Raw genomic sequence first — 23,382 nt, 5'->3', positions numbered from 1 at the left:
TATAAAATACTTTATTATTTGTTTTGGCAACCGAAAGTAACTGAATCACTCAGCAGGAATGAGGTTTATCAAAACACTAAGTAGTACAGGAAAAATTATACAATAAGATTCCTTTTCTCTGGCCTCCATGGACAGAAGTGAAGAGGGAATAGTCCATCAGCTCCACAAATGTAGATAAAACCACCCATTCCCTGGCCTCCATAATGAAGAGGTACCCCAGAACTTGCTGTACTTCTGGCAAATTCTAGACATTCACAACCTCTGTCTCAAGACCATAGGGGTTTGTTTTTAATTCCTACATATATCAGTTACCATAAGACATTCCCTTCTCTAACTCTTCATCCTTCAGATTTTAATTCCAATCACCATTGACAACAAAGTACCAAAATTCCTCCCCCAAACACCCTGCAGTCACCTGGCTTCTCCATAGCACCTATAGCTTGACATACATTTTAGTAATCCATTTTTAAATACAATGTAAACTAGAACCTAAGGTTCACAAGGGCAGGGGTTTTTACATTTGACTAAGTGTTGGATCCCTAGCACCTGAAATAATGCCTGGCACATAGCAGGTGCTCAACTATTTGTTAAAGAAGCAGGATAAATAGCAAATAAAAATGGAAAAGAGCAAAAGCCACCCAAGGAAAATGTAAGGCCACTTTTTATATACAGAGGTCATATTTGTGATGCTGAAGCACACCATTAGGAGTTAAGGAAAACCTAAGTTAAAATACCAGTTCTACTACAAATAGTATGAGCTTGTCATGTCGAGCCTCAGCTTCCACAGAGTTAAGGTTATACTATCGATCTCATAGAGCTACTGTAAAAATTACTAAGAACTATACATAAAACATTTAACAATACACAAAGAACATTATAAGCACCCAATAGTTATAGCTTTTCAAAAACTAACTTTAAATTCAAAAAAATTTAACAGATACTAACTGATTAAAGTAACCCAAATTAAATACTTCATAACATCTACGTCTTGGCCTATGTCTATAGCACCTTGTAGGAGTTAATTTGGTTGTTAGGAAACATATCATTGAGGAAAAAAAAATACATTTCCTAATTTCACATTCTAAGTTGTTAATATCTAAATAAAAGCAAAATAATACTTCAAATAAAAATGCTTTATGTATCACAAAAAGGAATAAAATATACACTTTTTTTTTTGAGATGGAGCTTCGCCCTGTCGCCCAGTCTGGAGTACAATGGTGCAATCTCAGCTCACTGCAACCTCCGCCTCCCGGGTTCAAGTGATTCTCCTGCCTCAGCTTTCCAAGTACTGGGATTACAGGCACGCACTACCATGGCCGGCTAATTTTTTGTATCTTTAGTAGAGATGGGGTTTCACCATGTTGGCCAAGCTAGTCTCGAACTCCTGACTTCATGATCCCCCTGCCTTGGCCTCTCAAAGTGCTAGGATTACAGGCATGAGCCACCTCGCCTGGCCAAATATACACATTTTTATCTCATTTTGTCATCCTAATCATTCAGTAAGATAGCCCATTTAAAATAAGATAACATACATATGAATGGCCTGGTGTTTGGTAGGAAGGCACTCAGAGTTTGTCTCCTTTTACAGAAATGATGAGCCTAGACCCTTGTAACAAGTTCAATTACCAACAGAGCAGGTCGGTGGACACAAGTTCAAGGATGCTTCTTTCTCTACTTTTATTTTGAGACAGGGTCTTGCTCTGTTGCCCAGGCTGGAGTGCAGTAGTATGATCCTAGCTCACTGCAGCCTTGATCTCCCAGCTCAGATGATCCTCCTACCTCTACCTCCTGAGTAGCTGGAACCAGAAGTGTGTGCCACCATGCCCAGCTAATTGAAAAAAAAAAAATTCTTAGCTATCCAAAGAGTGCTGGGATTACAGGCATAAGCCACCATATCTGGCTTTACCTCTCTTTTTAAAAAGTCAAGTCACTTCAGGTGACAGACATTTTGTTCACTTATACAGCCTCCTGCATCACACCCGAAAGTTCAATTATGCTTTATTTTCATTACTTTTATTCTTACAGAGACATTAAAGATCACTAGAGATTTTTATTGAAAATTAGTCCTATATGCCAAAGCTCTATGAACTTTTTGCCTAAAGTCACCGTTCTGTGACATAAGTGCCAATTTTATGCTCAATTATGTACCACAGCATAAAAGCATCTCAATATTGCTGAATAAACATTCACATTTAGCCAGGAGCAGTGGCTCATGCCTGTTATCCCGACAACTAGGGAGGCTGAGGTGGGAGGATTGCTTGAGGCCAGGATTTCAAGACCAGCTTGGGCAATATAGTTAGATCCCATCTCTAAAATAAGATATTTAAAAATTAGCCATGAGCCAGGCGCGGTGGCTCACGCCTGTAATCCCAGCACTTTGGGAGACCGAGGTGGGTGGATCACAAGGTCAAGAGATCGAGACCATCCTGGTCAACATGGTGAAACCCCGTCTCTACTAAAAATACAAAAAAAAAATTAGCTGGGCATGGTGGCACGTGCCTGTAATCCCAGCTACTCAGGAGGCTGAGGCAGGAGAATTGCGTGAACCCGGGAGGCGGAGGTTGCGGTGAGCCGGGACCGTACCATTGCACTCCAGCCTGGGTAACAAGAGCGAAACCATGGGGAGAAATGACAGATACAGGTGAGGGGACGGAAGGCAGCAAACCACACTGCCATGTGTGTACCTATGCAACAATCTTGCATGTTCATCACATGTACCCCGAAACCTAAAATGCAATAAAATAAAATAAAATAAAATAAAATAAATTAGCCAAATGTAGTGGTGTGTGCCTGTAGAACCAACTACCTGGGAGGCTGAGACAGGGGACTGCTTGAGCCCAGGAATTCTAGTCTGCAGAGAACTATGATGGAGCCACTGCGCTCCAGCTAAAGTGACAAGAGACCCCATCTCAAAAAAGAAAAAAGATTCACATTCATTCTCAATCTCCTCTTAAGCACTCTACTTAATGGAGCGAAATGGAAAGAACTGGCCATGATTATACCTCTTTTAAGAGTCCTCTGAAGGAAATCAGTTCCTGAATAATCAGTGTTTATTTTTTTAAAACTTAAACTTTCTTTGTGAGACAGAGTACTAACAGATAGTTGTATTGTTTCTAGCTAACATCTGAGAAGTAACCAACAGTGACATGCAGTGGTATGGATTTGCTAACGTGCAATTAGCAGAGGCAAAACCACCTCCCAATAAGCGACCTACCTAGCTTAATAAGAGGTGTGGGTGATACTCATAATTGAACCTGACATTCTTGAGAAAAAATGTGCTAGTGCCTAGTCCAAAGCTTGGTTAACCTTTATTTCTTTGGTTTTCTTGAGATTTTCTTCTGGAAAGAATAGTATTAATGCCTCCACCTCTACCACTTCAATGGAACGCCCCACTCTTCTAAACAGTCCCTCTCAAAAATACAACCCCCTTAACTTCTCACTTTCATTAAAAACCATCAATACTACGAAATTTCAAAACCCAAAGAATTATTTCAGTTCTCATCTTACCTGCTGAAGTAAATGTAAATGCTGGCCATTTTCTTATTCTGAAACTCTTATTCTTTTGCATCCATTGCCTACCTCTATCTTTTCTTAGTTCTCATTTAGGTTCCTCTTCTATTTTTAAAATTACATCACTGTCCTTTTCCCTGGCTATCTCATTAGCTAATATAGTTACAACTTTGTATTGCATGCTGATAATACTATCTTTTCTCTTGAATTCCAAATGGGTATTTGTGTTACATTTTTTCTTCTATTCAGTATCAAGAGTCTGTTATGTTGCCAGACACTAGGTATAGTATTACGGTGGGGAATAAAAGATACTCCTTACCTTTGACAGGCTTACAGTGGTAGAGAAAACAGACTAGTAAGCAGGTAATTATAATACAGTGCTTGTTGTAATGGAGGTCTGTAAAGGGTGTTATGAGAATACTGAGCAAGGTTCTATGACATGTGTCCTGTGGTCATCTCAAAACCAATTCCTTGCATCCAAAACTAAACCATTTAACCCCCACATGTCAGCAGACTCTTCTTCCTAGATTATCTATCCTGGGTTCTCTATACTGGTTAACAACCACAGATTCAAAACAACATCCAAAAAACAAAAACAATCACAAGAAACCAAACCAAAATAAATCTTGCCTCCTCCTTTTCTTACTCTCCCTTGGAATAATGGATTTTAGTTCTAAAACCTAGCCCAATCTATTTCTTCTTCACCATCCCTCACGTAATTGACTTTATTTTACTCCCTTTCAGCCTGGCTATAACAAGTCTTTCATTCTAGACTCTCTCTAGCCATTATTTAGCCCCCAAAGTTAATTTCTGAAACTTACATCTGATCATATATCCTGCCCCTCGCTGTTCCTCAAAACTTTTTATTGCTCCTGACTGAAAATACAATAAAATCCCAAATCCTTATATTACTGAGTTCTTCAAAATCTGGAGCCAATTTCCATTCTAGTCTTATCTTCTTCTGTCAAACCACAACATACATACAAATATGTCACGCATTTTAATGCTTTCAAGCTTTTTCATATGCTGCTTGCTCAGCTGGGAATGTCTTTTTGTTTTACCAATTAGTCTTTCTCCACCAACAGCAAACTAATGATACAATCAAGTATTCAACCTCCCTCTTTCCCTTCTGCAATGTTCATTTGTTTCTTCTAGGCTTCTCAGGCTTTTTTGTTTTTAGTTCTATCACAGAATTATAGCATTTACCACACAGTAAAATAATATCAACACTTATTTTCCTTTTTTTTTTTTTTTTGAGACAGTCTTGCCTTGTTGCCCAGACTGGAGTGCAATGATGTGATCTTGGCTCACTGCAACCTCTGCCTCCCAGGTTCAAGTAATTCTCCTGTCTCAAGCCTCCTGGGTAGATGAGATTACAGGTGCCCACCACCACGCCCTGTTAATTTTTGTATTTTTAGTAAGACAGGGTTTTGCCACGTTGGCCAGGCTGGTCTCCAATTCCTGACCTCAGGTAATCAACCCGCCTTGGCCTCCCAAAGTGCTGGGATTATAAGCGTGAGCCACCGTACCCGGCCCAACACGTCTTTGCTACTCCACTATATTGATCAATCCATTCATTCCAGAAGCAATTACTGACTATAAACCACTATGTCAAATGCTGAGAATATAATGGGCACAAACAGTCTCCCTGAACTACTTGTGGATAGGGCTCTTTTGTTTTATTCATATGAATTTCACATCCTTACTTACTGACAGTGTTCAATAAATTTGGTTTAATATTACTTCACTGCTGTTTAGTAGGGTCTAAATAATATGAGGAATATAAACGACAAATATGCTACACTACTTATCTGTATTGTGGATGTGGACAGGGATGATGATTAAAATGAACAAACTCCAACTATCCTTGGGTGTACCTGACTGACTCTTCATCAAATCCCTAACTGTCATGACCAAAAAACAGGTAAACAACACAGTCACCAAAGAAGATACCTTGGGTTCCCTTTGGACCAAACACTAATCACTTCCCTCTCAATCCCCACCACTTTTGTTGCTCAACCATTGAAGAAATGGGTACAGCTTTAGGGAACCTTAAGTGAGATGATTGCTAAATCTAAAGAGAAAACAACACTTATTACTTCTTGAGTGTCAATTATATGCCCAATATGGTACTAACAAGTTTTACATGCATTATTACTAATCTTCACACTAACCTTGCCAGATGGGTATTAACTTCAAATGACAGACAAACTGAGGCTTGGGCAGGTTGAGTAACTTGCTTAAGTTCACAGAGAAAATTGCTGGAACTTGATCCTAACCCAGGCATTTAGGTTATCTCTGTCCTTTCCTGGGCTGCACCTCTCTCCCTCTTGATATACCTATCTCCATCCTCTCCCCATTCCAGTCTATCCTCTATGCTGCTCATAGCTGTACCCTTCTAAAACACAGATCTGGTAAGTTTACTCTCTGTTCAGAAAAGAACAAGACAGGAAGCAGCAAAAGAATCAAGTCTGAAAGATGTTGTAGCAGAACAATTCCTGTGGGTAACTCTTTAAAATTAAACAAGCAGAGTACAAAAAAGCTGTAAAAATCACATTGCATTAGTCTCAACGTGTGTGTGTGTGTGTGTGTGTGTGTGTGTGTGTGTGTGTTTTCCTGGCTCTGAACTTTGTTTCGCTGCACTGGTTTTCACATGAATTTCGCACAGCCTATCCCTGGAAAGGGTGGGACAAATCTAACAAAACTCAATGGAACACCATCTCTTCTTTATAAAAATAAATTCCTTTCCACCACGACTAAATGCTAAACAATAGATGTCTTTGTTTTATTTCTGACTTTGAATTTTGGGGCTATTTCTTTGAATTATTTTGGTGAGCTAAGAGAACCATAATAATTTAAGCTTTCTAATTAATTGCAGGTTAGCTTAAAAAAACAAAACCAAAAGAATCAAACCAATCATCTTGGGCCTACTTGCACTTAGCAAGGCAAGAAAAACTAGCTTACCTAAAACTCACTCTTAGGCAAATCTGAACCTACCAAAACTGTGAGAATTTACTTCTTTAAACTATTAAATCACTTTTAGTTCAATTCTAGATTAACTAAAAAAGATATCTGAATTAAACAAATACAAGAAATTGTAAAACAAAATAAAACTTTTAAAAATCTTTTTTATGGCTGGGCACGGTGGCTCACCCCTGTAATCCCAGCACTTTGGGAGGCCAAGGCGGGCAGATCACCTGAGGTCAGGAGTTTGAGACCAGCCTGGCCAATGTGGCAAAACCCTGTCTCTACTAAAAGTACAAAAATCAACCGGGTGTGGTGGCGGGCGTCTGTAATCCCAGATTGAGGCAGAAGAACTGCGTGAACCCAGGAGGTGGAGATGGCAGTGAGCCGAGATTACACCACTGCACTCCAGCCTGGGCGATAAAAGAAACATTCCATCTCAAAAAAAAAAAAAAAAAAAAAAAAAAACTTGTAATTTATAATTGTTTTGCACTGTGGTTAAGTATACATAACACAAACATTACCATCTTAGCCACAGAAGTGTACAATTCTGTGTCATTAAGTATATTCTCATTGTCATGCAACCATCACCATCATCTATCGTTAGAACATTACCTTTCTTCCCCAACTGAAACTCTGTGCCCATTAACACTAACTCCCTATTCTCCCCCTCCTTCAGAAACCACTATTCTACTTTCTGTCTCTAAGAATTTGACTACTCTAAGTGCATCAAATAAGCAGCGGAATCACCTATTTATCATTTTGTAACTGGTTTATTTAGTATGATGTCTTCAAAGTTTATTCATACTGTAGCATGTGGCATGAATTTCCTTCCTTAAGGCTAAATACTATTTCATTGTATGTATACCTCATCCTTCAATAAAAGTTTCAAAATAATTATAACTTAAATGATTTTCAAAGGGGGGGAATATCAGGTACTTTCTATTCCAGTTCTGTGAGGTAGACATAAGTAGCTCCATATTTAAAAATGGAGTTTCTGAGCATAAGCTACTTGACCTCTCTGAGAAAACATACTCTGATTAAGTAGCGTATCCTCAGACGTATATACTAAGGAAGTACAAGACAGGATATCCATGTTTTTCTGATCCCAAAATTCATACTCTTCCCACTGTATCTTCATATTTCATACTTCTAATGAAAGGTACAAGAGGTAAGAAGTAGGGATGAAATGTGCATAAAACAGTTCATTTAACTCTGTTAATTATGAGTGTAATAATGTTGACACCTGAAAAAATAAAATCTTGCAAATGGTTTTCCCATGTTCCTGTGGATATTTCAGGAAACAAACTTTAATTTTTTCCAGAACTCTACATATGCTGGCTTGATGCCATTTCAACACAATATCTGCGAAACTAAATATTTAAATTGTTACTTGGATGCCATGTCCACAATAGAAACTATCCCTGGGAACACAGGGAGAGTTAGCTTAACGTTAATGTACTACTCATTCACAAGGTCAGATTATATTCCTGACCTTGCTAGTACAGATTTTGAAAATCATTGTCTTTACTTTTTCTGAACAGATTTCTAAAGTATAATTTACATTAGCACTTAATAAATATAAAAATATGAATTTTTTAAGCAATGCAGGGTTAACCAAAGACTTTTCCTCTTTTTAGGAAATTAGTCAATATAGTTCCTTCTCATCTACAATTAAGAAAATGAATCTATTCCACTCAGAATATGTATCTGTTTGCACTTAGATCTAAAACATATTATTCACGTCTCTTTAATCTACATGAATTTAATGCTAAGCAGGCAAACGATTCAATAGATGATCAAAGTCTAAGATAAATGCAGAAATATAATTTGTGTTTTCTATTACCTGTTTGATTTTCAGGGGAATGCATGTAGGCAAACCATGAATGTTTGGCAGAAGATACATGTTTTTCTGTGCCGTCCAGTATACTGTCTCTTATTACCCTTGATATTTAAAATATGTTCCCAAAGCTGGTCTGAAGATAGTGAGTTATCTCAATTGATTGTTCACAGTCAGTTAGAGAACAAACTCCTTGTTCTACCCCTTTTCCCCTTCTCACTACTGCACTTGACTAGTCTTAAGAGAATAAAATATATTCCCAAAGAAGGATTCTGCATATCAATTCCTTAACTGATAAAAGGTCATCTCAGAAATTGGGAAAAAAAAATCATAAACCATAGGTTGTTGGTTATAGTTACCAAAATGTATAAACAAGGGAAAATGGGACAAAGTTTTAAAACAGATGAATTGTTGTTAAGCTTTGACTTAGTAACATTACGTTAAAGTTACCACAGAGCCGGGCGTGGTGGCTCACGCCTGTGATCCCAGCACTTTGGGAGGCCGAGGCAGGTGGATCACGAGGTCAAGAGATCGAGACCATCCTGGTCAACATGGTGAAACCCCGTCTCTACTAAAAATACACAAAATCAGCTGGGCATGGTGGCGCGTGCCTGTAATCCCAGCTACTCAGGAGGCTGAGGCAGGAGAATTGCCTGAACCCAGGAGGCGGAGGTTGCGGTGAGCTGAGATTGCACCATTGCACACTCCAGCCTGGGTAACAAGAGCGAAAATCCATCTCAAAAAAAAAAAAAAGGTTACCACAGAAATTCATTTGTTAATGTGCGTTAAGAAATGTCAGATTTAGGTACAGAGAAAAATTTATTCCACAAAGACTTACAGAACCGAATGAATAGTAGTTTATAACACAAATGCTGATGCAACCTTAACTGAAAATACTTAACAACTGTGCAATAATTTTTGGAGGTACACATTTAAGAAGATATATTTCTCATACTTTACAGCCAATGTAATATATACTATTTAATGCTGGACAGGAGCTTAAAAGTAGGTTTAGGGCTTTATTTTACTCTATAGTGATCAGAAAAAGGGATTTTGGGGGGAAGTTGGGACTTATAAAGCTCTACTCTGATAGAAAACAATCTTCAAAAAATTCTCATTGCTGAAATTCTCATTGATGAGTACCTCAGAATATTATGGCTGATATGGAAAGAGGAGGGAAACCTGCAAGCCAAATTCTATAAACTAACGTGTTCAAGGCTTGACACTTCCATATTTGGTCAGTCCTTGCACATGAAGAGAAACAAGACTGTTAGGGTCAGTGTGAATGGTTACAATGTAAGCTTAAATGTCTATTCAATATTGTTCTGACTTACAAGGTTTCTGAGGAAGAATAATGATCTCGGATCAACACAAAACAGAGGGGTGAGGGTGGTAGGGATGACTAGGTAACTGGTTTATGCTAAAGAAAAGCAACAGCTGTGATGTCTTTACATGATGTTTTTTTCAGGTATACCCAGGGGCATCAAGTCCTCAGCCTTGAATTTATTTCCGTTGAGATCTAACTATGGAAAATCAGTAAAACAAGGCACTACAAACAAAGCACTAAAATGTCATGCCAAACTGCTTTATGTATATTAAATTAGCACTTCTTAAATATTTGAGTTCTATCTCCAAGAAAGATGATAAACTATAGGAATGATCCCTGAGTCACACTAAAAAAAAAAAAAAAAAAAAAAAAAAAAAAAAAAAAGATTATTTAAGAGTTTTGTCGGGCCAGGCGCGGTGGCTCAAGCCTGTAATCCCAGCACTTTGGGAGGCCGAGGCGGGTGGATCACGAGGTCAAGAGATCGAGACCATCCTGGTCAACATGGTGAAACCCCGTCTCTACTAAAAATACAAAAAATTAGCTGGGCATGGCGGCGTGTGCCTGTAATCCCAATTACTCAGGAGGCTGAGGCAGGAGAATTGCCTGAACCCAGGAGGCGGAGGTTGCAGTGAGCTGAGATTGCGCCATTGCACTCCAGCCTGGGTAACAAGAGGGAAACTCCGTCTCATTTAAAAAAAAAAAAAAAAAAAAGTTTTGTCACTTTGGGAGGCCAAGGTGAGAGGACTGCTTGAGGCCAGGTGTTTGATAACAGCCTGGGCCACACAGTGAAACTCAGTCTCTACAAACAACAGCAAAATTAACTGGGTGTGGTGGCATGTTGCACCCATGCCCAAAATTAACCACATATTGCAGCCTCTCAAGCAGCTACAGTCCTAGCTACTTGGGAGGCTGAAGCAGGAGGATCACTGGTGCCTTTAAGTTCAAGGTTGAGGTGAGCTAAGATAGCAGTACTGCACTCCAGCTTGGGAAAAAGAACAAGACTCTATCTCGTTAAAAAAAAAAAAAAAAGTGTTGCATTCATTTATTCTACATGCTTGAGAAATCTAGTATCTGATTATATTGAAATTACAAAGATAACATTATGGGCAGGCCTATGTCAGAACCTTAGCAAACCAGTGTTTTTACAAAGATATTCAACTGTAGCACTGATTTAAACTATTTTCTGAAACCTGTATTCAAAGGTTACTTGTTAAAACTACTGGGAAATAATAAGACCTCCAAAGGAGGCTTTCCTTTAGCTGGAAATACAATGAATAAAAAACAAAGACCTTCACAAGGTCAGGAGTTCAAGACCAGCCTGACCAACATGGTGAAACCCTATCTCTACTAAAAATACAAAAATTAGCCCGGCGTGGTGGCACGGGCCTGTAATCCCAGCTACTCAGGAAGCTGAGGCAGAAGAATTGCTTGAACCTAGGAGGCGGAGGCTGCAGTGAGCCAAGATGGCACCACTGCACTCCAGCCTGGGCAACAGGCCAAGACTCCATCTCGAAAAAAAAAAGACTTCTTTAAAAGAAGTTGGGCTACAAAGTTCAGTTACTAATATACTGTGTGAAAAAAACCATGTCCCCTCATTTAGATAATGTCAATACACTTCTCTCAATATGCAGCAGAAAAGGTAGGAAACAGGTGTCTCTGTTCCCACTACATTACTACTTAACACTTGTAAACTGCAAACAAAATACTATGCCAAAAATGCCAAAATGCACAGAGATGATAGGTTAACTTTCCAACCAATACATATCTGTTAATGTCAACGAGTTAACTGTAAACTGAATTATAACGCTGAAACAATTAAAACAAAGTGTGGCTTTAATTTTAATTAAAAGTGTGGCTTTCATTTCATAGTTCACTGCAGTCATGAACTCAACTCAAGAGGTCCTCCCACCTCAGACTCCCAAAGTGTTGTGATTAGAAGAATGAACCAACTCATGCCACTACTATTTCAACTTTAATTATAAATCTGACTTAGTATCTTGAATTAAAGTGACATGATATGTGAATTTTAAAAGTTACCACCACATACAAATCAATCAGGAATTTTTTTTTTTTTTTTTTTTTTTTTTTTTTGAGACACAGTCTCACTTTGTCACCTAGGTTGGAGTGCAGTGGCCTGATCTCGGCTCACTGCAACCTCCGCCTCTGGGATTCAAGTGATTCTTCTGCCTCAGCCACCCGAGTAGCTGGGACCACAGATGCCCGCCACCATACCTAGCTAATTTTTGTATTTTTAGTAGAGATGAGGTTTCACCACATTGGCCAGGCTGGTCTTGAACTCCTGACCTTGTAATCTGCCCACCTCAGCCTTCCAAAGAGCTGAGATTACAGGCATGAGCCACTGTGCCTGGCCCCTATTTTCAGTTTTTATAAGAAATCGCTAGTTAAGTCCTCAATACATATTAAATAGCACCTTATACAAACTTGAATTAAGGCAACAGGTCTTTCGTTTAAAAAAAAAAAAAAAAGTTAGATGTGCCTTCCTTGGTACTTAAACTTCCTTTGTTCTAAAAAAAAAAAAAAAAAAAAAAAAAAAAAAAAAAAGTTAGATGTGCCTTCCTTGGTACCTAAACTTTTTTCCCCAACTACTTTTCAAACATCAGTTTAATGCTACAAACACAATTCCATTCACCTTCCAGTTTTTCTTTTTTTTTTTCTGAAACGAAATCAACTGGAAACTCACACTCACTATGTACTTACTACTCCAGGCACATGTTTGTTGATTTGAATGGAAATATCAAAGAAATTGATAAAGAGCCAACAAGTCAAAAGATCTCAAATTCAAGTTGGAACATGGTTTTAAACTAACGGAGCACTAGCAGCGGGAACACTAGTAGCATGATCACTCAACACGATCTCTTAGGACATTTGTTTCCAAAAAAAAACAGAATTCTCGAGTAACCAAAGGTATGGAGATGCGTGAAACTCAGGAGCAGATAACAGTCTGGATGTCAGAAGAGTAGGGACCAAAGCACCACCAGGCAATGGACAGCGAACTCCTTCCTGGAAGTCTTCAGGTTATCCTTTGGCTTAACATGTAAAACCCTTAATTAAGGGTGCGAATAATCAAAAGACTCAGCAATGAGGTACTAGGGCAGATGCTTCAAGGAAATGAGAAAGACAGGGATGCCAAGGACACTTTAATTGCAGACGGGGAAATGAGACAGAAAGACCAACCTGAGATGGCAAAGCGACAGTGAAAGCTAGCAAGTCTTTGAAATTTAGGCGCAGCCCAGGCCAGCGAGGCCCAAGCCAGCTTAAGTCACAGATACAGGCCTAGTGGGCAATGGGGAGAAACTGAGGCGGAGGGAGCGGCCGGATTCCCAAAAACGACCAAGCCTAAAACATTAAAGTCAAGACACAAACTGGCTTTGCTGGGAGACCACAGGGAGAGCCAAATACGCCAGACTCGGAAGACCGGCACCCACCCAGACAGGGGGAACCGGTTTGGGCAGGGGCTCCCACAGCAGCCCAGCCTGCGCATGCGCCCTCTCCCCTCTGTCGCAGCTCCCCCTCCCCCCAATCACTGCTCCCCTCAGAACTCGGCCCGTCGAGGGAGCTGAGCGCAGCCCCACTGGCCCGGCCCCGCAGGAAGACAGCTTGGCTACCCGCAGGGTCTGTCAGAAAATACCCCTAAGGGTGGTAGGTAGGAGGGTGGGGGGAGGAGGAGGAGGAGGGAAAACGCGGCCCTACCCGACCCGCCGTCTCCTCCTCCGCTGCCCGCCGACCGCCGTCCCGGAGGCTCCGCCGCCTGGGCCTCCCCAGCCGCCCCAGCCGCCCTGTCCCCGCCCCCCTACCCCCTTACTCACGTGAGAGCGACTTCTTCCGCCCTCCGCCCAGCCCCCGCGTCATCTCATAGGTCCGCGACCATGACGAGCGACTCTATTGGCCCAATACGGGAAAGCGAGGCGGGGCTTCCTCTTCTCCGAGCCCCCACCTGGGCCTTCAGCCCGCCTCAGGACTGTGCGCCTGCGCGAAGCGCACTTGTTGTGACCTGAACCTGGGCTGTGTTGTCTAGGGTTGGACAGGCAATCGTGTGACTGCGACCCGGACTGGGTAGTACCTGTTGAGCCTAACAAAGGGTGCAACCCCAGAGTCCTGGTGCTTGAGCAAGGAATCCCCTGCTCACCTTTCATGTGCAAGTCCTGTTTGAAAATGAGCACTTCACAGTGTAATAAAATTCACTTGGCATTTATTGAGGGCGCACGGTGTGTTAGGGATTGTGATGGGTCATTATGTGGCTATCGCATTTCAGCTATATCACAAACCTGTGAAAATGGTACGATTTTCTCGTCTTACAAAGTAATTTAGCTTAAGAGTTACAGAATCTGGTCTAAAAGTCAAAACTTCATTCTACTAAGTCCTAAAACCACTGGTACAACACAGCTGCCTAAAGGCATTTAAGGCACACAAGAGGACAGAAACGGACAAGGTTATATCAGACTGTAACTCAAAGATGAGATTTTTATTTAAAAATCATTCAGAGGTGAAACACGGCAACAGCAATATAATGAAGTTTAAAGTCCCTGTCCTCAGTGAAGGTACAATGTAGTTGGGAACAAAAACAATGATTATTAAAGGTACTAGTAAAGTCTTATTTTTAAAGAGACTCTATTTTGTCCAGACTGGAGTGCAGTGGCTTTGCACAGACGACCATATCACACTACACCCTCAAACGCCTGTGCTCAAGCTATCCTACCTCAAGCTAGCCTCCTGAGTAGCTGGGACTGTATACAGGCATACACCACTGCACCTGGCTTTTAAGACTTGATCATTTACAAGGTAATTCTACAGCCTCTTCTTTACTCTTCCCTTTTCTTTATTCCGACTGGCATATGCTCTTTTCCTGGTGAATGAGTCATCTACAGTGTTTCCTGGTGGATAATGTATTCCAATCAACCAGAGAAAAAATAGTAAGAAAAAGCTGTGTTCTGTTGCAATCCCTCTGAGATTTGTCTAATACAATAGATGTGGCTGTACCCTGCAGGAAAATAGTTTTGCTTCCTTTCTCCTTATACAGTTACAAAATACCCATTTCAAGATATTCAAAGAATAAAGTATTAGGGACAAAGTAAAATCCCCTGAACTAACAAAACCATTTCTAATGTTTTGGTGCCCATACTTTCATGTATTTCTTGATTCATATACACCCCAAATATTTATGTAAAATTTTACATACATTTTTAAATAAATTTGTACTATACAATCAGTACAATATGCCTTGGAGAAAAATGGAAAAGACAAGCTAAAATTAAAAAGAAAACATTAAAAAAAAATTTTAAATAAAAAAGGCTAGGTGTGGTGGCTCATGCCTGTAGTTTTAACACTTTGGGGGCTGAGACGGGAGGATGGCTTGAGCACAGGAGTTCGAGACCAGCCCGAGCAACATAGTGAGACCCTGCCTGTATGTTTTAATGAAAAAAAAAAAAAAAACATGGCATTCCCAGTGCCAATGTTAATACTTTATAAAGTATATCCTTATGTATATATTTCTTTTTCAAAATAAGATCACTTTAGTAATCTCCTTTCTTCAATTAAAAATGTCTGCCTTATTTCAGCATATTTCTTCTCATCTAATTCCTAGATCAGATTCACATTTTCTGTCAACCTAAAGGTATTTTTACAGTTGGCTTTCTTAAATCAGTAATATTACAAGAACCTCTCATATAATACCTAACTACAGTAAAATATTCTGTTGACCAAATTATATTTCTCTACAACCAGTATTCCCAAATAAGTGTCCAATTCAGGACCATACATTCCATCTGATTATGTCCTTTGACTTTTTAATTATGGCACTTAAAAACATTATTCTTGTTCACTGTAGAATCAGGCCACCTGAAGTGTAAAACGTTTTTATCTGAGTGGTTGCTTCCTCATGAAGTCGTTGTGCTTGTTCCTACAAGCCCTTTAGTTCTTGAACAAGAAAGTTATATTCGAAGACTCAGTGGATTTAAGTCAAACATATCAGACTAATATACCTCAAAACTGACATGCTATACTTCATGTTTCATTACATTACATACAATGTTTTGAATCTAACATATCTTAGATGTTAATGTTGTTAGATACATTAATATTATATCTACAATAAATGCAACACTTATTGTATCTAATAGAGTGATGCAAATATTGGTCACTGTATTAGTGATGATATACATGTCATTTTTATCATCTAATCCATTTTGAAAACAGACTTTAGTCTGTTGCAATGCCTACTATTTCTATATATTCTGATATCCCATTCACAGAAAATGAATTTTGGTTTCCAAATATGCTCAACTTTTTTCAGTAAGTGGCTCTGTATCCAAGAAAATGTGGTTACAGTATATGAATGGAATATGGGGCTGGTGTGAAATAAAGCAATATAGTAGGCTGGAGCCAGAATGCGAAGGTCCTTGAATGATAAAATAAGGAAACTGAAGTTCATTCTATAGACACACGGGTGCCCTTGGATATTTTAAAGGACAGTGACAATACCAGATTTGGGTTTTTTAAAAAGATCACTCTAGTAAAACTAAAGCAGGGAAAAGAGGAGGCTGAATACTTTGGAGGCTGCCTAAGAGCTTAAGCTAAGGAAGCAGGGGGAAAAAAAGGGGAACAAGGTTCCATAGGTATTTTACAAAGAAATATATTCAAATTTGCTGATTCTTTCTTCAGCTCATTCAAATCTGATTTTGAACCCCTCTATGTAAATATTTCATTTCAGTTACTGTACCTTTCAACTCCAGAATTTCATTTCAGCTCCTTTTTATAATTTCTTTTATTCATACATTTTTTTCCAGACTCTTCATTCATGTCTTTTTTTCTGGAGATGTAGTCTTGCTGGAGTGCAGTGGCACAAACTCAGCTCACTACAACACCCACCTCCCAGATTCAAGCAATTCTTTTGCCTCAGCCTCTTGAGTAGCTGGGATTACAGGCACATGCCACCATTCCCAGCTAATTTTTGTATTTTAGTAGAGATGGGGTTTCACCATGTTGGCGAGGCTGGTCTCAAACTCCTGACCTCAGGTGATCCACCCACCTCTGCCTCCCAAAGTGCTGGGATTACAGGCATGAGCCACCGTGCCCTGCCCCTTTAGTTCTTTGAGTAACTTCAAAATAGTTGTTTTAAAGCCTTTGTCTATCAAGTCAGATATCTATCTCAGCTTCTTTGGGAATAGTTTGAGTTGATTTATTTTGTTCTTCTGAATAGACCATACTTTCCTGTTCCTTTGTATGTCTGGTGATTTTTTTTTTAATTTTATTTTTCAACTAGAGGTGGGGTCTCACTATGTTGGCCAGTAACAACCAAGTAAATGGAACTACAAGCACATGCCACCACATCTGGCTTCACTTTAAATCCTTATGTTTTTTTGTTGTTGTTGAAAATTGAACATTTGAATCTTACAATGTGGTGACTCTGAAAATAAGATTCTCCTTCTGCCTCCATCTTTGCTAGGCTTTTATAACTGTCACTGTGCTAGGGATCAGGATCAGTTTAAGGTGAAAGCTTAAGGTTTTCCCAGGTCTTTTCTTAGCCTGTTTCTTTCCCTGGTTATATGCAGTAGCTTCTACTTTCCCTTGCCTAAGTGATTGTTTTTGAATATCCTAATCCTTCAATATCTGACTCATAAATCGGGTAAGAGGGAAGCAAACAAACACAGGTGGCTATTCCTTTAAAACCCTTGGAAGCAGATTCAGCTGGTGGGGGGTGGGGTCAAGACAGCGGCAACCATCCTTCGCACCTGCACCTCAGTCATCAGCAACCAGATTGTAGATAGCCAGTATTTGGAGGACAAAGTTTTTATTGCCCACCCAGCCTCCAGCAAGCCACACCAGGAATGTGGACACAGCTGCCTGCTACAGGGTTAAGTAACACTGAATGAGTAGCTGCTATCACACTAAAAGCTGACATAAGACTGAAATTAACCTCTATTTACCAGCCAAGCTCTCCCTTGGAAGATGTAAGCATTCGAACAGACTCCAGAGTTCCAACATAGTTACTTCAGAGTTGCTGCTGGTACAATTGTTGTCTAGGTTGAGAGGTGGATTCTTTGTGACTCCTACTCCATCTGAAGAATAGAAAGAAAAAAGAATGAAGAAAAGAGAACAGTAAATAAAACCGAAGGGACCCTGTGGGATACCATCAGGAAGACAAGCGTAATGAATTGTGGGAATTCCAAAGAAGAAAGGGCAGAAATAATATTTCAAGAAATAATGGTCCAAACTCTCCAAACTTCATGAACAACATGATATACAAATCCAAGAAGCTCATCAGACTCCTGATAGGAAATACTAAGAAACCACCAAATATATTATAATTAAGCTGTCAAAAGGCAAATAAAATTGAATCCTGAAAGCAGCCAGAGATGAGCAACTTGTCCCATACAAAGAACTGTAATAAAATTATCAGCCAATAAGATTACCACCTGAAACCTGAGAGGCTGGGGAAAAAAAAAAAACTGTCATGGAAAATTCTATATTTGGCAAAATTGTCCTTCAAAAACGAGGGTGAAGTTAAGACATTCCTTAATAAAGACACCAAGGGAGTTTGTTACCACCAGCATTCCTGCCCTTCAAGAAATACTAAAGGGGGCCAGGCGCTGTGGCTTACGCCTGTAATCCCAGCTCTTAGGGAGGCAGAGGCGGGAGGATAGCTTGAGCCCAGGAGTTCGAGACCTGCCTGGGCAATATAGCGAGACCCCGTTCTCCACAAAAAGGAAAAAAAAAAGACAAAAAAAAAAAAATACTAAAGGGAAACCGACAGGTTGAAACGCAAGTACATTCAAAAGCCATATAAAGAAACCAAGATCTCTAGTAAGTCAAATACACTGGGAACTATAAAAGCAAGTATTGGCTGGGCGTGGTGGATCACGCTTGTAAAGCACTTTGGAGGCCAAGGCGGGCAGATCACCTGAGGTCGGGAGTTCAAGACCAGCCTGACCAACATGGTGAAATCCCGTCTTAAAAAAATTAAAAAAGCAGGTATTATAATTATGATTTGTAACTCCACTTTTTATTTTCTGATTTAAAAGTCAAATGCATAAAAAAATTTATGTTGTTGAATATACAATATATAAAATGTTATCTGTGACATCAGTAGCAGAAAGGAAAAGGCAGAGCTTTACATGAACAGAGTTTTTATATGCTACTAAAGTTAATTGGTATCAATTCAAATTAGATTGTTACAACTTTTGGATGTTGAGTGTAATACCCATGGTAACCACCAAGAAAATATCTGTAGAATATATACAAAAGAAAAGGAGAGGGGAATCAAATGTTTCATGATTAAAAAATAAACACTAACACAGAAAAGCAGTAATGAAGGAAATGAGAATTTTGAAAAAGCATATAAAACACAAATAGAAAAGTGACAGATATAAATATCTCTTTATCAATAATTACTTTAAATCTAAATGGTTTAAACTCTCCAATCTAAAGACAAAAAGGTGTCAAGGGCAGGTGCAGCGACCCATGCCTGTAATCCCAGCACTTTGGGAGGCCAAGGCAAGCGGATCGCTGGATGGTACCGCATGCCTGTGGTCCCAGCTACTCAGGTGGCTAAGGCAAGAGAATCACTTGAACTCATGAGGCAGAGACTGCAGTGGGACAAGACTGCACCACTGTACTCTAGCTTAGGTGACAGAATGAGTTTCTGTCTCAAAAGAAAAAAAAAAAAGAGAAAAGAAAGGAGTCAAGTGTGGTGCTGCACACCTGTAGTCCCAGCCACTTGGGAGGCTGAGGAGAGAGGACCACTTGAGCTCAGGGGTTTGAGGCTTCAGTGAGCTATGATCATGCCACTATAATCCAGCCTGGGCAACAGAGTGAGAGCCAGTCTCTAAAAATATATTTAATTTAAAAAAAGAATGGACAAAATAATTTTAAAAACACACACAATCCAATGATTTAACTAAATGCTTCTACAAGAGAATCACTTGACATCCAAAAACATAAATAACTTGAATATAAAAGATTAGAAAAGGGCCAGATACAGTGGCTCATACTTGCAGTCCCAGCACTTTGGGAGAGCGACAATAGCTTGAGGCCAGGAGTTCAAGAACAGCCTGAGGAACACAGCAAGACCCGGTCTCTACAAAAAAAAAAAATTTCAATAATTTAAGGAGAAAGAGCTGGGTGCAGTGGCTTATCCCTGTCATCCCAGCACTTTGGGAGGAGGAGGCAGTTGGATAATGAGATCAGGAGTTTTGAGACCAGCCTGACCAACACGGTGAAACTCCGTCTCTACTAAAAATACAAAAATTATCTGGGCATGGTGGCGTGTGCCTGTAATTCCAGTTACTCAGGAGGCTGAGGTGGAAGAATCGCTTGAACCCAGGAGGTGGAGGTTGCAGTCAGCCAAGATACCACCACTGTACTTCAGCCTGGGCAACAGAGCAAGACTCTGTCTCAGAAAATATTAATAATAATAATTTAAGGAAAAAAGATATGCAAATGTTACTGAAAAAGAGCTCACGTGGTCATACTACAATTAGACAAAATAGATTTTAAAATTAAAAAAAGTTACAAGAGACAAAGAAAGACATTATACATGAATAAAAGGTTCATTACAACAAGATTATATTAAAATTACAGGCAGTTACATACCTAGTAACAGACTCTCAAAATACATGAAGCAAAATTGGACAGAATTAAAAGGAGAAATAAACAGTTCTACAATATTAGTGGGAGACTACAATACCCCATTTTCAATCATGGGGAGAAGAATCAGATAGAAGATAAATGAAGAAATAGAGGACCTGAACATCATAATAAACCAACTATACTTAAAAGACATATACAGAACATTCCACCCAGAAAGAGCAGAATACACATTCTTCTCTAAAGCACATGAGGCATTCACCAGACTGTATGTTAGGCCACCATTCAAGTTTCGTAATATTTTACAAGGTAGATATCATACAAAGTATCTTCTCGGACCACATAGATGAAGTTAGAAATTAATAACAAGGAACACTGGAAAAGTCACAAATATCTGGAAGTTAAAAAACACTCTTAACCACTGAGTCAAAGAAGAAATTAAAAGGGAAATTAGAAACTACTTAGAAATGAATGAAAATAATTTAATATACAAAAAACTTATTAGCTGTAGTGAAACCAGTGATCAGAGGGAAATTTAGAGTTGTAAATAACTACATTAAAAAGAGGGAAAGAGGCCGGGCGCGGTGGCTCACGCCTGTTATCCCAGCACTTTGGGAGGCCGAGGCGGGTGGATCACGAGGTCGAGAGATCGAGACCATCCTTGTCAACATGGTGGAACCCCATCTCTACTAAAAATCCAAAAAATTAGCTGGGTATGGTGGTGCGTGCCTGTAATCCCAGCTACTCAGGAGGCTGAGGCAGGAGAATCGCCTGAACCCAGGAGGCAGAGGTTGCGGTGAGCCAAGACCGTGCCATTGCATTCCAGCCTGGGTAACAAGAGCAAAAACTCCGTCTCAAAAAAAAAAAAAAAAAAAAAAAAGAGGGAAAGGCTGAGAGCAGTGACTCACACATGTATTCCCAGCATTTTGGGAGGCCTGGGAGGGCAGATCACTTGAACTCCGGAGTTCACGATCAGCCTGGGCAAATGCTGAAAACCTGTGTCTATAAAAAGTATAAAAATTAGCGGAGTATGGTGGCAGGCACACGTAATCCCAGCTACTTGGAAGGCTGAAGTGGGTTGTTTGTGCCCAGGAGGTCGATAGTCCTGCAGCAGATTGCTTTATCAGTGAATTTTCTATTATACTTTTAAGAAAGAACTAACAACAGTCCTTCTCAAACTTTTGTAAAATTGAAGAGGGAAAGTTTCCTTACACCTTCTATGAGGCCAGCATTACGCTTATAGCAACACCATATAAATGCATCACAAGTAAAGAATATTATAGACCAATATCCCTTATGAATATAGATGCAAACATTTCGACAAAATATAAACAAATTCGATCCAACAGGATATTAAAATAATTATTCACCATGAACTAGTGGGATTCTTCCCAAGAATGCAAGAGATCAACGTGAAATCAATGTATTACAGCACATCAATAGGACAAAGGAAAAAACACATGATTATCTTAACTGATGTAGAAAAGGCATTTCACAGGACCCAATACCCTTTAAGAAAGGAGATAAAATTCCTCAACATAATAAAGGCATTTATGAAAAACCCACAGCTAACATCATATTCAATGATTTAAGATCATTGAATACCCTAAAACTTTACCCCTAACATCAGAAATAAGACAAGGATTCCCACTTTCACTGCTGCTGTTCACTGTACTGGACGTTTTAGCCAGAGCTATTAGACAAGAAAAATTAAAAGTATCCACATTGGAAAGAAAGAGGTATAAGGTCTCTATTCAGACAACACTATCTTACAAAATCCCCCAAAATCCACAGGAGAGCTACTACAGCTGATAAAGAAATTCAGCAAAGTTGGGTACAAGACCAAGATTCAAAAATCAGTTTTTTCTATACACCTGCAATGAGCAATATGAAAAAAAATTACGAAAGCAATTCCATTCAAAATAACATCTAAATGTATTAAATATGTCGAAAACCAGGAAACACTGCTGAACAAAATTATCAAAGGCCCAAATAAATGGGAAAACATTCTATGTTCATGGACAGGAACACTTAAAATTGGTAGTATGTCGATACAGTGCTACCCAAAGAGACCTACAGATTCAACAATTTCTATTCCAAAAGCTTTTCTTCAAAGAAACAGGAAAGCCAATTGTCGAATTTACATGGAATTCCAAAAGGCCCGGAAAGACCGAAACAACCTTGAAAACGAAGATTAAAGTTGGAGGACTTACACTTCCAGACTTCGAAACATATTACAAAGCTAAAGCAATTAAGACAGGGAAGTATTACATAAGGACAGACAGACAGACCTATGAACTAGAATAGAAAGCCCTGAAATAAACGCTCATATAAACGGCAAACTGATTTTCAACACAGGTGCCAATCCTTTCAATAAATGGGGCTGGGGAAACTGGATATCCACAGGCTAAAAAAATGAAGTTGGGGGATAGTTAATGGTGATGGTTACACAACATTGTCAATGTACTTAAAGCCATCGAACTTCACACTTATAAATTATTAAAGTAATAAACGTTACGCATGTTTACCACAATAAAAAGCCCCTCACCACCACCAAAAACGAAAAGAATGGGGAGAAACCAGTAAAGTGGATTGGCAAGTAAAAGAACCCTAGAAGGATCCTCAAGTCTTCTGGTCTGGTCATCTCATCTTCTAGATGAGATGAACTTGAGATTAAGAGGAACATTCACATTAGGACAATCATTTGAAGAGCTCTTTCATGTAGCTGGCTGGGTGGTGAATGGTCAGCACGAAGTAGGTGACGGAAGCCATGGGAATTCAAGAGATTGTCCTAGGAATAAGGAAGAACCTTAAGGTAAGATTCCTGAAAAACACATCCAAAAGTGAGAGGAGAACTTACCAAAGTTTAAGTGCACGGGAGCCCTTCAGGCCCAAGGAGGCAGCAAAGCGTTCAGGCCCAGCTGCGGAAGAGCCGCTGAGACTAGGTCCCAGGCAGCGGATCCCTGTGAGGTGCACAGACGCTAAGAAGCCAGGGATCCTCAGGGTAGCAGACAGAGAAGGTAGTGAGGAGAGTACAACGCCCCCACCATCCCCGCCTGCGCCCCGCCCACAACGCGGAAATTCCCCCTCTGGGGCCCCCCGTTGTCCTCCGAGCCTTCCGATTGGCGGAGAGGACCAT

The 23,382-nt window shown here is 39.7% G+C and overlaps 1 protein-coding gene across 5 annotated transcripts in view; it reads right to left on the bottom strand.

Annotated features, from left to right (window-relative positions):
- Positions 1–23,304, bottom strand: part of RABGAP1 (RAB GTPase activating protein 1) — a 178,597-nt gene extending 155,293 nt beyond the window's left edge. For 2 of the 5 annotated variants that reach the window (XM_003940647.2, XM_074395312.1), the window contains exon 1: positions 13,353–13,442. The gene's annotated coding sequence lies outside the window, so the exon portion shown is untranslated. Of the gene's footprint in view, positions 1–13,352; positions 13,443–17,574; positions 17,717–19,648; positions 19,735–23,103 lie in introns of those variants that run through there. The other 3 variants (XM_074395311.1, XM_074395310.1, XM_074395309.1) reach the window with 3 other exon arrangements.
- Between the last annotated feature and the right edge of the window lie 78 nt (positions 23,305–23,382).

The sequence above is a fragment of the Saimiri boliviensis genome, chromosome 2 (assembly GCF_048565385.1).
Source record: "Saimiri boliviensis isolate mSaiBol1 chromosome 2, mSaiBol1.pri, whole genome shotgun sequence".
NCBI classification, from domain to species: Eukaryota; Metazoa; Chordata; class Mammalia; order Primates; family Cebidae; genus Saimiri; species Saimiri boliviensis.
The sequence above is the reverse complement of the archived record's forward strand: the minus strand, read 5'-3'. Positions and strand labels throughout refer to the sequence as shown.